Source organism: Erinaceus europaeus, chromosome 13 (genome assembly GCF_950295315.1).
Source record: "Erinaceus europaeus chromosome 13, mEriEur2.1, whole genome shotgun sequence".
Lineage (NCBI taxonomy): Eukaryota > Metazoa > Chordata > Mammalia > Eulipotyphla > Erinaceidae > Erinaceus > Erinaceus europaeus.
In genome coordinates, this window is record NC_080174.1 from 29,080,343 (window position 1) to 29,096,752 (window position 16,410).

Sequence of the window (16,410 nt, forward strand, 5' to 3'; positions counted from 1 at the left end):
ACCACCCAACTCCCTTAATTACTGTTAAGTGTTAGTTTAATTCCTGTGTTCTGAGAAAATGCTTGGGATGATTTCAATGCTCTTGAATTTGCTGATGCTGTCTTTGTGGCCTAACATATGGTCTATCCTTGAGAATGACCCATGTGGACTTGAGTAGAATATGTATTCCAGTTTCTTGGGATGAATGACTCTGAAAATGTCCAATAGTTCTAGTTTATCTATCTCCTCATTTAGCTCCCTCATGTCTTTACTGATTTTCTTCCTGGATGATCTGTCAAGTTGAGAGAGTGGGGTGTTGAAGTCCCCTACTATGACTGTGTTGCTATTAATATATTGCTGTAGCTCTTTCATTACATGTTTGATGTATTTAGATAGCCTCTCCTTGGGTGCATAGATCTTGATAAACATTAAGTCCTCTTGATTGACTGATCCTCTGAGCATTAAGTAATGTCCATCCCTATCTTTTTTTTTAATTTTATTTCTTTTCTTTTTTTTTTTTTCCCTCCAGTGTTATTGCTGGGCTGGGTGCCTGCACTGCTACTGGAGGCCATTTTCCCCCCTTTTGTTGCCCTTGTTGTTGTAGCCTCGTTGTGGTTATTATTATTTCCATTGTTGATGTTGTTCATTGTTGGATAGGACAGAGAGAAATGGAGAGAGAAGGGAAAGACAGAGATGGGGAGAGAAAGATAGACATCTGCAGACCTGCTTCACCGCCTGTGAAGCGACTCCCCTGCAGGTGGGGAGCCCGGGGCTCGAACCTGTATCCTTACGCCGGTCCCTGCGCTTTGAGCCACATGCGCTTAACCCACTGTGCCACTGCCTGACCCCCAATTTTATTTATTTTAAAGTCTATCATGTCAGATATAAGAATAGCTGTACCTGCCCCTTTTTGTGGGCCATTGGCTTGTATGATAGTTTTCCATCCTTTCACTTTATGATGACCTTATAATATAGTTTGTTTTTCAATGTACTTTTAAAATATTTTAAAAGAAAATTTTAAATATTTTATTTATTTATTTATTAATGAGAGGGGTAGGAGAAGATAGAGAAGGAGGGAGAGAGGGAGGGAGGGAGGGAGGGAGGGAGGGAGGGAGGAAGAGAGAGGAGAGAGAGAACCAGGCAACACTCTGGTACATGTGCTGTGGGACCTCATGCTTGAGGTCCACTCTGCCACCTCCTGGACCACTACTTATTTATTTATTTATTATTGGATAGAGACAGAGAGAAATTGAGAGGATGGGACATAGAGTAGGAGAATACTGCTTCACCATTCATGAAGCTTTCCCCCTTCAGGTAGAGACCAGGGCTTGAACCTGAGTCCTTATGCATGATAATCTGTGCATTTAACCAGTTGTGCCACCACCTGGCCCCTTTATATCTATATCTATCTATCTATCTATATATATATATATATATATTTATTTTTATTTTTCCCATTTTGTTGCCCTTGTTGTTTACCTTTATAATATTTATTAACAGAAGTGGGGCGGGGGGAGAGAAACAGGGCATTTCCCTGGCATACTTGATACAGGTGATCGACATTGGAATCTCATGCATTAAATTTCATCACCCTTTCCACTAAACCAATTTCTGGGTGTTGAGGTTTTTGGTTTTTTTAATATTTATTTTAGGGGGCTGGGCAGTAGAGCAGTGGGTGCAAAGTGCAAGGACCGGCATAAGGATCCCAGTTCGAGGCCCCAGCTCCCCACCTGCAGGGGGGTTGCTTCATGAATGGTGAAGCAGGTCTGTAGGTATCTATCTTTCTCTCCTCCTCTTTGTCTTCCCTCCTCTCTCGATTTCTCTGTCTTGTCCAACAACAACAGCTGTAACAACAATAACAACCACAACAAGGGCAATAAAATGGGAAAAATAGCCTCCAGGAGCAGTGGATTCGTAGTGCTGGCACGAGCCCCAGTGATAACCCTGGAGGCAAAAAATATATATATATATTACTTATTTCATGAGAGGAAAAAGGAGGGTGGAAGGGACCAGGGATTGAACCTGGGTCCTTGCACACTGTAATATTTTAATCTGTTTTGAACCCCGGCTCCCCACCTGCAGGGGAGTCGCTTCACAGGCGGTGACATTTCTCTCTGTCCTATCCAACAACGACAACAACAATAATAACTACAACAATAAAACAACAAGGGCAACAAAAGGGAATAAATAAATTAAATAAATATTAAAAAAAAAGAAAAAAAAATTTAATCTGTGCATTTAACCAGGTGTGCTACTGCCTGGCTCCCTTATTTATTCATTAACAGAAGAGACGGGGGGAGAAACAGGGTGTTTCCCTGGCATACTTGATGCTGGTGATCAAAATCGGAATCTTATGCATTAAAGTTCATCACCAGGGATCCAACCCAGAACCTCAAACTTGGAAGTCCAGAGACTTACTACTATGCCACTTCCTAGACTGCAAATACTTTATAGAAGCAACTACAAAAATAATAGGGAAGTCTGGGGATACAGCAAAAAGACTTTCATGCCTAAGGCTCTGAAGTCCCACATTCAATCCCCACCTCCACTATTAGTTAGAGATGAGCAGTGCTCTGATTTCTCTGTCTTTCTCTCTTTATCTCTTTTATTAAAATAAAATAAATAAAATGTTTTTTAAAAGAATATGGATTGTGAAAACAGAAAAGTCAAACAATGGCTTTATCTAAGTATTCCCACTCTGAATAAAGTTACAGAATACAAGCAATCTTTCTTAAGATTTTCAAGATGAGTCATGGTATACACACACACAAAATGAGCTGTCAGGGAAATGGTTCAGTTCATAGGACACAGTATTTGCATGTCTGAGGATTCCAGCTCAATGCTTTATGCCCCATGTGCCTTAGTGATGCTCTGGGATTCTCTGTCACATAAATTCACTATCATTATTGCTATATGTGTGTGTGTGTGTTTTATTTATTTTTACAGAGAGGCAGAGAGAATAAGAAACCACAGCACCGAGGCTTCCTCCAGTGTAGTGGGGGGTGGGTTCAAACCTGGGTCGTGTGCATGACAAAGCAGCATACTACCCAAGTAAGTTATTTTCCCAGCCCTATAAAATATTTTAAAAGGTATTTTATTTATTTATTTTAATGAGAGAGATACAGAGAGAAAGATACCAGAGCACTGCTCAGCTCAGGCTTCTGGTGGTGCTTGGGACTGAACCTGAGATTTCACAGCCTCAGGCATGAAAGTCTTTTGCATAATCATTATACACATCTGGTTAAGCACTCACATCACAGTGCACAAGGATCCAGGTTCAAGCCCCTGGGCCCCACTTGAAGGGGAAATCTTTGAGAGTAGTAAAGCAGTGCTACAGGTGCTCTATCTTTCTCCCTCTCTATATCCTCCGTCCCTCTCAATTTCTCTCTGTCTCTATTCAATAATAAATTAAAATATATATATAAAACATAACAGAGGACACAAACACACAATTTTCATGGGGCTAGGTGGTGGAACACCTGGTTGTACATACATGTTAGAGTGTGCAAGGACCCAACTTCAAGCCCCCTGTCTCCACTGGCAGAGGGAAAAGCTTTGCAAGTGATGTAGCAAAACTGCAAATATCAGTGGATATTGCACTAGACTAAAATTTGGGGGTCCCAAATTTAATCCCTAGCATTACACCTGCCAGAATGATACTCCATGAAATACTACTTTGCAATCAAAAAAGATGATACTGTGTCCTTTGGAACAAAATAGATGGAACTGGAGGTGATTAGTGAAATAAGTAAAGAGATGGGAGTCAGGCGGTAGCGCAGTGGGTTAAGCGCACGTGGCTGCAAAGCGCAAGGACCTGCATAAGGATCCGGGTTAGAGCCCCCGGTTCCCCACCTGCAGGGGAGTTGCTTCACAGGCAGGGGAGTCGCTTCACAGGTGGTGAAGCAGGTCTGCAGGTATCTATCTTTCTCTCCACCTCTGTCTTCCCCAACAAGGACGACATCAATAACAATAATAAGAACTACAACAATAAAACAAGGGCAACAAAAGGGAATAAATAAATATTTAAAAAAAATAATAAGTGGGGCCAGGCGGTGGTGCACCTGGTTAAGCGCACACATTACAGTGCATAAGGACCCAGGTTCAAGTCCCTGGTTCCCACCTGCAGGGGGTAATCTTCACGAGTGGTGAAGCAGGTCTGCAGGTGTCTCTCTGTCTCTCTTCCATACTATTTCCCCCTCCCCTCACAATTTCTCTGTCTTTATTCAAAATAAATAAAGATTAAAAAAAATAAATAAATAAGTAAAGAGATAAAAAATTCTCTTTATTTATTTATTGGATAGAGACAGCCAGAAATTGAGAGGGTAAGGGAAGATAGAGAGGGAGAAAGAGAGACACCTGTAACATTACTTCACCACTTATAAAGCTTTTCCCCTGCAGGTGGGAGCTGTGGGCTCAAAGCCCGGATCTTGCATGCTGTAATATATGAGATCAACCAGCTGTGCCACAACCTGGCCCCTATTTATTTTATTTTTTGTTTTGTTACCAGAACACTGCTCAGTAGTACGGGAGATTGAACCTGAAACTGTGGAGCCTCAGGCATGAAAGTCCATTTACATAATCATCATGCTATCTACCCTCTGCCCATTTTTAAAATATATATTTTAAAATATTTTTAATAATTATTGGATAGAGACAGAGAAATATGGAGAGAGACAGAGAGACACCTGCGGCCCTGCTTTGCCACTCGTGAAGCTTCCCCCTGCAGGTGGGGACCAGGGGCTTGAACTTGGGTCCCTGTGCACTGTAATGTGTGCGCTTACCAGGTCACCACCTGGCCCCCATATATATATATAAACATATATATATGGTTTTTTTTTTATGAAAAGATTTTGTGGCTCATGCTACCACTCATAAGAACCTGGGATTAAACCCCTGGTCCCCATCTGCAGAGGAAAAACTTTGTGAGTGGTAAAGAAGGTGTCAGTTTATCTTAAAGTTCTCCCCAAGGGCAACCTAAACTTCTGCTGAGGGGGTGACCTGAGGAGGCACACAAGGCTGCAGCACTATCCAGCCTTGCCTTGACACAAGTAATTGGACCAGTAGCAGACAGGCACCCAACCACTACCAGAGAATATCTAAAGGTAGAGTCAGAGTCATGGTGAGGTCATGTCACACTAGTTATCAGGTGGCAGAAACCAGAAAAAAGTCTAAAAGGAGTCCATTCACCATATTTATCACTTCGCAAATATATTTTTTAGCATTGATTGTTTGTCAGGCACCGAATTAAGCAGTAGATGATTAAAGTATAAATGTCTCTTGCTTGTAAAAAGGTGAGAGAGGGGCTGGCGAGAGAGCATAATGGTTATGCAAAAGACTCTTAAATCTGAGGCTCTGAGGTCCTGGTTTAATCCCCAGCACCACCATAAACTAGAGCTGAGCAGTGCTCTGGTGTCTTTCTATATCTTTTTCTCTGTATCCCTCATTAATATAAAACAAATAGGGGGCGGGTGATAGCTTACCGGGTTAAGCTCACATAGTATGAAATTCGAGGACCCCGGCAAAGATCATGGTTCAAGCTCCCAGCTGCCCACCTACAGGGGGGTCACTTCACAAGCCGAGACGCAGGTCTGCAGGTGTCTCTCTTTCTCTCCCCCTGTTCTCTCAATTTCTATCTGTGCTATCCAATAAAATGTGAAAAATGGTCTCCAGGATGTGTAGTGCCAGCACAGAGCTCTAGTGATAACCATGGAGACAAATATATATTTTAAAAGGGAGTAAGAGAAAAATACTAAATAAGTAAACAAAGTATTTTAAAAACATGATAAACATGGGAGTTGGGTAGTAGCGCAGCGGGTTAAGCGCACGTGGTGCTAAGCACAACGACCAGCTCCCCACCTACAGGGGAGTTGCTTCACAGGTGGTGAAGCAGATCTGTAGGTGTCTGTCTCTCCCCACCTCTGTCTTCCCCTCCTCTCTCAATTCCTCTCTGTCCTAACAAAGACATCAACTAAAACAACAACAATATAAAAAAACAACAAAGGCAACAAAAGAGAAAATAAATAAATATAAAAAATTAATTAAAAAAAACATGATAAATGTAAGCAAGACATTAGCATAGTGTAGTGCAGCCTATCAGAGAGAATACATACTGGCAGCCAAGAAAGGCCTTACTCAAACTAGAACATCGCCTGATGGTATGCAGAAGCGTGGATTTGAGCCTGGGCACCACATGGGGGCACTATAAACAACACTTATCAGTATACTTGTGGATAAAATGAAAAAAAAAATTGATTAATGATACAGAGGAAAGGACGTAAAGAAAAGAGTATTGTTTTGAGATCATGAGAGTAAATAGAGAGGGAGGGAACAAGTCAACAGAAATCAAGAGCAGGGCCCAAGAGACAGTACAGCAATAGCATACAAGACTTGCATACAGTACAATTTGTAATAGCCAAAACCTGGAAGCAACCTAGGTGTCTAACAGATGAGTGGCTGAGCAAGTTGTGGTATATATACACAATGGACTATTACTCAGCTATTTCAAATGGTGATTTTACCGTTTTCAGCCCATCTTGGATGGAGCTTGAAAAAAATCATGTTAAGTGGAAGTCCGGCAGTAGCCCAGCAGGTTAAGCGCACGTGGCAGGAAGTGCAAGGACAGGTGTAAGGATCCTGGTTGGAGCCTAAGGCTCCCCACCTGCAGTGGCATCGCTTCACAGGTGATGGAAGAAGGTCTGCAGGTGTCTATCTTTCTCTCCACCTCTCTGTCTTCCCCTACCCTCTCCATTTCTCTCAGTCCTATCCAACAATGAAGATATCAATAACAACAATAATAACTACAACAAGGGCAACAAAGGGAAAAAATGAATAAATGCTAAAAAAAAAAAAAAAGAAATCATGTTAAGTGAAATAAGTCAGAAACAGAAGGATGAATATGGGATGATCTCACTCTCAGGCAGAAGTTGAAAAACATGATCAGAAGAGAAAACACAAGTTGAACCTGGACTGGAGTTAGTGTATTGTACCAAAATAGAAGACTCTGGGGTGGAAAGATTGCTCCGGAGGCTGGGCTACAAGCAGCAGCAGAAGTGTTCCTCTCCTCTCCTCTCCTCTCCTCTCCTCTCCTCTCCTCTCCTCTCCTCTCCTCTCCTCTCCTCTCCTCTCCTCTCCCAGATCAACAAGAAATACCAAGGAGACCCCCTGGGACTGAAACAAGACAGGACTAGAATGACTTCAGGAACCCACCAATTCACCGGTGAGTGCAAACACATGTGGCTAGTGGACAGACAGGAGCCTAGGGAGAGATTAAGTGCCTGGTAACAGTCCGGCAGTTTATCAAAGACACCAACTCCAGTCTGTTCCACCAACTAAGGGACAGCTGAAGGGAGGAGAGGACTCCCCTGAGACTCACCAAGTGCAACTCTGAGTCTCCATTGCTCTCAGAATCTGGAGCATCGGCAGGGAGGCCCTATGCTGACAACAGGAGACAGAGAACTAACCAGGAAACTCAGGAGAAGACCTATACCTCTGTGGCATAGCGGTGGGGCTGTGAAAAGTCTCTTTGCATAACCACTGGATTATCTCTACCCACCCTGCTTTATCTCTTGGTCAGGAGTCAGTGATTATGTTAAGAAGCCTACTTATAGTTTAAAAACCCTCAGGCTCCTATAGCCTACAGGGAAGAAAAAGCAAAAAAGAGGCTTTTAAGCCACTGAGCTCCAAATCAGGGATTAAATACTACTGAAACAACTGTTAACTTCCACAACTGTGAACCCTTTAATTACCTTACTTAGACACAAGTCAATCAAGGCAATATTGATCAGTTAATTTGAAAAATACTGAGAGAGGGACATCATAACATAATATATAAAATAGTTAAACCAACAAGAAGAAAAATTGGAGAAATGAACCAGGACAAGAGTCCAGCTAAAAGCCCTCCAAAGGGTGAAGCACAAAATAATGAGGTCAACATCCAATCACTAGTTAAGGAGATAATCACAGGAGTGAGTAAAGAGTTTGAAAGAATTGTCATCAGAAATGTAGAAACAACAGATGAGACTCTGGAAGAAAACACTAATTATCTCAAGGTTATTAGCTGAAAGCTGAAATAGCTGAGTTAAGAACACAACTAGCTGAACAAACTAAAAAGGTATCATAACAGGGTAACAAAATAAATGAACTCCAGAAAACAGTAGAGGGGAGAGAGACCAGAATCAATGAGGCTGAAGACAAAATTAGCAAGATCTAGGACAATTTAGAGAAAACTAAAAAAGAAGTAAAAGATCTCAAAAGGAGACTAAGATATACTGCAAACAATAACAGAAACCTATGGGATGACTTCAAAAGAAACAATATACCCATTATTGGCTTACCAGAGGAAGAAAGAGCGGGAGAGGAAGAAAGCATTCTTCAGGGCATAATAGCTGAGACCTTCTCTAGTCTAGACAAGGTAAAAGACATAAAGGTTCAAGAAGCCCAGAGGGTCCCAGACATAATTATCCCAGACTTAAAGACACCAAGACACATCATATTTAGAATGGAAAGGAATAAGGACAAAGAAAGGATCCTGAAGGCTGCAAGAGAAAAACAGAGTCATCTACAGAGGAAAACCCATAAGATTAACAGTATACTTCTCCACACAAACACCACAGGCCAGAGGAGAATGGCAAGATATCTATTGAGTACTCAATGAGAAAGGCTTTTAACCAAGAATACTGTATCCTGCTAGACTGTAATTCAGATTAGATGGAGGAATAAAAACCTTTTCAGACGAGCAACAGTTGAAGGAATCAACTATCACCAAACTGACCCTTAAAGAAGTTCTAAAAGGTCTCCTATAAACAGTCAGACCACCATAAATAGGCTATATATTAGAACACTCTAAAACTCTACAAGAATGGGGAGTCGGGTGGTAGCGCAGCAAGTTAAGCACAGGTGGTGAAAGCACAAGGACCGACCCAAGGATCCCGGTTCGAGCCCCAGGCTCCCCACTGCAGGGGAGTCACTTCACAGGCAATGAAGCAGGTCTTCAGGTGTCTATCTTTCTCTCCCCCTCTCTGTCTTCCCCTCCTCTCTCCATTTCTCTCTGTCCTATGCAACAATGACAACATCAATAGCAACAACAATAATAACTACAACAATAAAACAAGGGCAACAAAAAGGGAAATGAATAAATAAATGTTAAAAAAAAAACTCTACAAGAATGGCGTTACAATATCTTCAGTCTTTGATATCAATAGATGTCAATGGCCTGAATTCACCTATTAAAAGACACAGAGTAGGAAGATGGGTCAGAAAACACAACCCACCAATATGCTGTCTATAGGAAACCCACCTAACTCAACAAGACAAACACAGACTCAAAGTGAAAGGATAGAAAACTATCATACAAGCCAATGGCCTACAAAAAAGGGCAGGAACAGCTATTTTCATATCTGACATGATAGACTTTAAAATAAGATTAAAAAAGATAGGAATGGACACTACTTAATGCTCAGAGGCTCTCAAAATATTTGGGAAACAACTAAGGCAGTACTGAGAGGGAAGTTCATAGCTATACAAGCACACATTAGGAAACAAGAAAAAGCACAAATAAACAGCCTGATTGCACATCTTTTTTTTTATTTCTTTATTGGGGAATTAATGTTTTACATTCAACAGTAAATACAATAGTTTGTACATGCATAACATTCCCCAGTTTCCCATTTAACATACAACCTCTACTATGTCATTTATCATCCTTTATGGACCTGTATTCTCCCCACCCACCCACTCCCACCCCAGAGTCTTTTACTTTGGTGCAATATGACAATTCCATTTCAGGTTCTACTTGTGTTTTCTTTTCTGATCTTGTTTTTCAACTTCTGCCTGAGAGTGAGATCATCCCATATTCATCCTTCTGTTTCTGACTTATTTCACATAACATGAATTTTTCAAGGTCCATCCAAGATTGGCTGAAAACGGTGAAGTCACCATTTTTTACAGCTGAGTAGTATTCCATTGTGTGTATATATACCACAACTTGCTCAGCCACTCATCTGTTGTACCTGATTGCACATCTTAAAGACATAGAAGAAGAAGATAAAAGGAACCCTAAAGCAACCAGAAGGACAGAAATCACTAAAGTTAGGGCAGAAATCAATAGCATTGAAAATAAGAAAACCATACAAAAGATCAATGAAAGTAAATGTAGGTTCTTCAAAAGAGTGAGCAAAATCGACAAACCTTTAGCCAGACTCACAAAACAAAAAAAGGAGAAGACCCAAATAAATTGGATACTAAATGAAAGAGGAGATATCACAACAGACACCGCAGAAATTCAACATATCATGCAAGGCTTCTATGAACAACTATATGCCACCAAGCTAGAGAATCTGGAAGAAATGGACGATTTCCTAGATACCTACCAACTTCCAAAACTAAGTAAAGAGGAAGTAGATAACATGAACAGGCCCATCACAGCTAATGAAATTGAAATAGTTATCAAAAATCTTCCCAAAAATAAGTCCTGGACCTGATGGTTTTACAAATGAATTCTACAAAACCTTCAAAGAAGAACTAATACCTCTACTTTTAAAAGTCTTCCAGAAGGTTGAAGGCACTGGAATACTCCCTTCCAGCTTCTATGAAGCCAACATCACTTTGATACCAAAAGCAGACAGGGACATAACCAAAAAAGAAAACTAGAGGGGAGTCAGGTGGTAGCACAGTGGGTTAAGTGTTAGTGGCACAAAGCACAAAGACCGGCCCAAGGATCCCGGTTCCAGCTACCAGCTCCCCACCTGCAGTGGGGTCGCTTCACAGGTGGTGAAGCAGGTCTGCAGGTGTCTATCTTTCTCTCCTCCTCTCTGTCTTCCCCCCCCCATTTCTTTCCTATCCAACAATGACGACATCAATAACAACAACAATAAAAAAAATAACCAACAAGGGCAACTAAAGAAAATAAATAAATATTTAAAAAAAGAAAACTATACACCAATATCTCTGATGAACATAGATGCTATAATAAGAACAAAATTCTAGCCAACTGGATACAGCAGTGTATTAAAAAGATTGTTCATCATAACCAAATGGGGTTTATCCCATGCATGCAAGGTTGGTTTAATATACGTAAATCAATAAATGTGATCCACCACATCAACAAAAGCAAGACCAAAAACCACATGCTCATATCAATAGATGCAGAGAAAGCCTTTGACAAAAATACAACATCCCTTTATGATCAAAACACTACAAAAAATGGGAATAGAAGGAAAATTCCTCAAGATAGTGGAGTCTATATAGAGCAAACCTACAGCCAACATCATACTCAATGGTGAAAAACTGGAAGCATTTTTCCTCAGATCAGGTACTAGACAGGGCTGCCCACTATCACCATTACTATTCAGCATAGTGCTGGAAGTTCTTGCCATAGCAATCAGGCAGGAGCAAGGAATTAAAGGCATACAGATTGGAAGAGAAGAAGTCAAACTCTCCCTATTTGCAGATGACATGATAATATACACAGAAAAAACTAAGGAATCCAGCAAGAAGCTCTTGAATATCATCAGGCAATACAGTAAGGTGTCAGGCTACAAAATTAGCATTCAAAAATCAGTGGCATTCCTCTATGCAAACACTAAGTTAGAAGAAGTTGAACTCCAGAAATCAATTCCTTTGACTCTTTGCAAATAAAACAATAAAATATCTAGGAGTAAACCTAACCAAAGAAGTGAAAGACTTGTATACTGAAAATTATGAGTCACTACTCAAGGAAATTGAAAAAGACACAAAGAAGTGGAACAATATTCCATGTTCATGGGTTGAAAGAATTAACATCATCAAAATGAATATACTACCCACAGCCATCTACAAATTGAATGCTGTCCCCGTCAGGATCCCAATCACATTTTTAGGAGAATAGAACAAATGCTACAAATGTTTATCTGGAACCAAAAAAGACCTAGAATTGCCAAAACAATCTTGAGAAGAAAGAACAGAACTGGAGGCATCACACCCCCAGATATCAAATTGTATTATAGGGCCATTGTCATAAAAACTGCTTGGTACTGGAACATGAATAGACATACTGACCAGTGGAATAGAATTGAGAGGCCAGAAGTAAGCCCCCACACCTATGGACATCTAATCTTTGACAAAGGTGCCCAGACTATTAAATGGGGAGAGCAGAGTCTCTTCAACGAATCTAAATACAAAGAAGACTAAGGCAAGCATAAACCTATGGGACTACATCAAATTAAAAAGCTTCTGCACAGCTAAAGAAACTACTGCCCAAAACAATAATGGGAGAAGATCTTTATATGCCATACATCAGACAAGAGGCTAATAACCAGAATACATAAAGAAATTGCAAATCTCAACAAGAAAACAAATAACCCCATCCAAAAATGGGGGGAGGACATGGACAGAATAGTCACCACAGAAGAGCTTCAAAAGTCTGAGAAACACATGAAAAAATGCTCCAAGTCTCTGATTGTCAGAGAAATGCAAATAAAAACAACAATGAGATATCACTTCACTCCTATGAGAATGTCATACATCAGTAAAGGTAGCAGCAGCAAATGTTGGAGAGGTTGTGGGGTCAAAGGAACCCTCCTGCACTGCTGGTAGGAATGTAAATTCTTCCAACCTCTGTGGAGAACAGTCTGGAGAACTCTCAGAAGGCTAGAAATGGACCTTCCCTATGATCCTGCAATTCCTGAGGATATATCCTAAGGAACCCAATACACCTACCCAAAAAGATATGTTCTTAGCCGCACAATTTGTAATAGACAAAACCTGGAAGCAACCCAGGTGTCCAACAATAGATGAGTGGCTGAGCAAGTTGTGGTATATATATATATATATTACTCAGCTATAAAAAATGGTGACTTCACCATTTTTAGCTGATCTTGGATGGACCTTGAAAAATTCATGTTAAGTGAAATAAGTCAGAAACAGAAGGATGAATATGGGATGATCTCACTCTCAGGTAGAAGTTGAAAAACAAGATAATAAAAAACACAAGTAGAACATGAACTGGAATTGGCATATTGCACCAAAGTAAAAGACTCTGGGGTGGGTGGGGAGAATACAGATCCAAGAAGAATGGCAGAGGACCTAGTGGGGGTTGTATTGTTATATGGAAAACTGGGAAACGTTATGCATGTACAAACTACTGTATTTCCTGTTGAATGTAAAATATTAATTCCCCATTAAAGAAATTTAAAAAATTTTAAAAAGACTCTGGGGTGGGTGGGAGGGAGAGTTCAGGTCCTGGAAGGTTGGCTGAGGACCTAGTGTGGGGTTGTATTATTGTGTGTAAAACTGAGAAATGTTATGCATATACAAAATATTGTATTTACTGTCTACTTTAAAACATTAATCCCCCAACAAAGGAAAAAAAAAAGACCTGCATACAAGAGGTATGGTCAAGGACCCAGGTTCAAGTTGCCAACCATCACATGGAAGTACCACAGTATGTGAGCCATGAGGCAGTTCTGTGGTGTCCTTCCTTCTCTGTGTGTCTCTCCCTCTCTGATACTGAAAATAGAGTACAACTCAAGCCAGCAAACTAGCTCACTTCAATAGTGTCCTGCTTTACTAAAATTCCAATAACTTGTTAAATGATGGCAATAAAGGGTACAGGTGTCTATCTCCCTCCCCTCTCAATTTCTCTTGATCTCTATCCAATAATAAATATATATATTTATTAAAAAAAAAAAGATAGTGTGCTGCTTTACCATATTCATGACCCAGTTTCAAGCCCGACCCCACCACATTGAAGGAAACTTCTATGCTGTGGTGTTTTTCTTTCTTTTTTTTTCTCCTCCTTTCTTTCTTTCTTTTTTTTTTTTTTACCAGAGCACTGCTCAACTTTGGTTTATGGTGGTGCAGGGAACTGAACATGGAACTTGGGAGCCTCAGGCATGAGAGTCTCTAAATAATCTTTCACTTCTTCTCTTTGTTCTTCTATTTCTCTTTCTCTATATCTGGAACGAAAAGTAACATTTTTTGTTAAATGAAATCCAGGCAACATCACAAACTAATTATTGAAATACTGGTACTTCCAACAAAGTAAAAAATAATAAAGGAAAGCTGCCTTTATTGCCATCATTTAACAAGGTATTGGAATTTTAGCAATTTTAAGATAATTTATTTATTTTTATTTATCTATTATTGGATAGAGACAGAGATAAATTGAGAGGAGAGAGATAAGGAAAGAAAGACACCTACAGCCATATTTCACCACTTATGAAGCTTTCCCCCCTACAGAAGGGTACCAGGGGCTTGAACCTGGGTCCCTGTACAGTATAATATGTATGCTTAACCAGGTGTGCTACCACCTGGCCCCATTATAACATATTTTTAATGAAAGAGAGATACAGAGGGAGAGATACAGAGAAAGATTAGAACACTGCCCAGCTCTGGTTTATGGTGGTACAGGGGACTGAATCTGGGGGCAGAGAGCCTCAGATATGAAATCCCTTTGCAAAACTGTTATGCTGTCTCCCTAGACAGTGGAATTTTAGTAATTAAAGTGAGATGTGAAACAAAGAATAATAACTGGAAAAGATAAGTGTATAATAATTTACAGATAATAAGGTTATACACATTTATAACCAATAAAAAAGTCAATAAGATAAGAAAGTGATCACCTAGTTTCCTAGTTACCAGCAATATCTGTTAATAAAAATATGATGGATCTTGGGCTGGAGAGTTAGCATAATGATTATGCAAAAAGCCATTCATGCTCGAGACACTAAAGATCCCAGAATAAATCCCTAGCACCACCATAAAGCCAGAGCTGAACAGTGCTCTGGAAACAAACAAATAAATAAATAAAATAAATAATGAAAGTATATATGATGGGTCTATTGCATAACTGTTAGGCTGTCTCAATGTATATATATTTATTTATTTTTAGAGCACTGCTCAGCTCTGGCTTATGGTGGTGCTAGGGATTGAACATGGGACCTTAGAGCCTCAGGAATGGAAGTCTTTTGAAGAACCTTTATGCTTCTCCCCAGCCCTCAATGTTATTTCTAGAGCTTTATCCTATCAAAATAGAGACCATAGCTAGAGAAGTGGCTTAGCAGGTAGAGTACAGGATTTGCATATGTGTGGGTTCAGGTTTGATACCTGGCTCTGTACATACTGAAATGGTGCTCTAGTGTCTCTCTGCTCATAAAGTAAATAAATAAATCTTTAAAAATTGACAAAAAAAGTGGATTGGGAGGTGGCGCAGTAATAAAGTTTTGGACTCTCAAGCATGAGGTCCAGAGTTTGATGCCCGGCAGCACATGTGCCAGAGTGATGTCTGGTTCTTTCTCTGTCCTTCTATCTTTCTCATTAATAAATAAATAAAATCTTTTAAAAAATTGAAAAAAATGCATGTCAAGCTTCACCCCCTTGTGATTCCACTGCTCCCAGCAATTTTTTAATTTATGAAATAATTTATAAAATAGAAAATATCAACAAGACCATAGGATAAGAGGGGTATGATTCCCATCACCAGAGTTCTGTATCCCATCCCCTCCCTTGAAAGCTTTCCTATTCTTTATCCCTCTGGGATTATGGACACAGGGTCATTATGGGGTGCACAAAGTAGAAGGTCTTCTCCGCTGAACATGGGCATTTGGCAGGCCGATCCATATTCCCACCCTGTCTCTCTCTCTTTCCCTAGTGGGGCAGGGCTCTGGAGAGGTGGAATTTTAGGGCATATTGGAGAGGTCCTCTGTCCAGGGAAGTCAGGTTGACATCATGGTAGTAGCATCTATAACTTAGTGGCTTACTTAACATGATTTCTCCTAGCTCCATCCAGAATGGATGGAGAAAAAAGAGAAAAAGTGGGCTCATAATTCTTAATAGCTGAGTAGTATTCCACTGAATATATATATATCACAACTTTCTCAGTCATTCATCTGTTGTTGGGTACCTGGTTTGCTTCCAAGTGTTGGCTTTTATGAATTGTGCTGATATGAACATAGGTGTGCATATATGTTTTTTGGATGGGTGTTATGGAGTCCTTAGGATATATCCCTAGTAAAGAAATTACTGGGTCATATGGAAGGTCTATTTCAAGCCTTGTGAGGGTTCTCCAGACACTTTTCCACAGGGTTGAACCAACTGACATTTCTACCAGCAGTGCAAGAGGATTCCTTTGTCCCCACAACCTCTCCAGGATTTTTTGCTGCTGTCATTTTTGAAGTATGCCATTCTCACAGGGATGAGGTGGTATTTCACTGTTGTCTTTATTTGCATTTCTTTGACAATTAGTAACCTGGAACAATTCTTCATATATCTGTTGGCCTTTTGTATCCCTTCTGTAGAGAATATTCTGTTCATATCCTCTGCTCATTTTGGATTGGATTTGGAAAATGACTTCTTTTTTGATGCTGAGTTTTCTGAACTCTTTATATATTTTGGTTATTAGTCTCTTGTCTGATGTATGGCATGTAAAGATCTTCTCCCATTCTGTGAGGGGTCTCT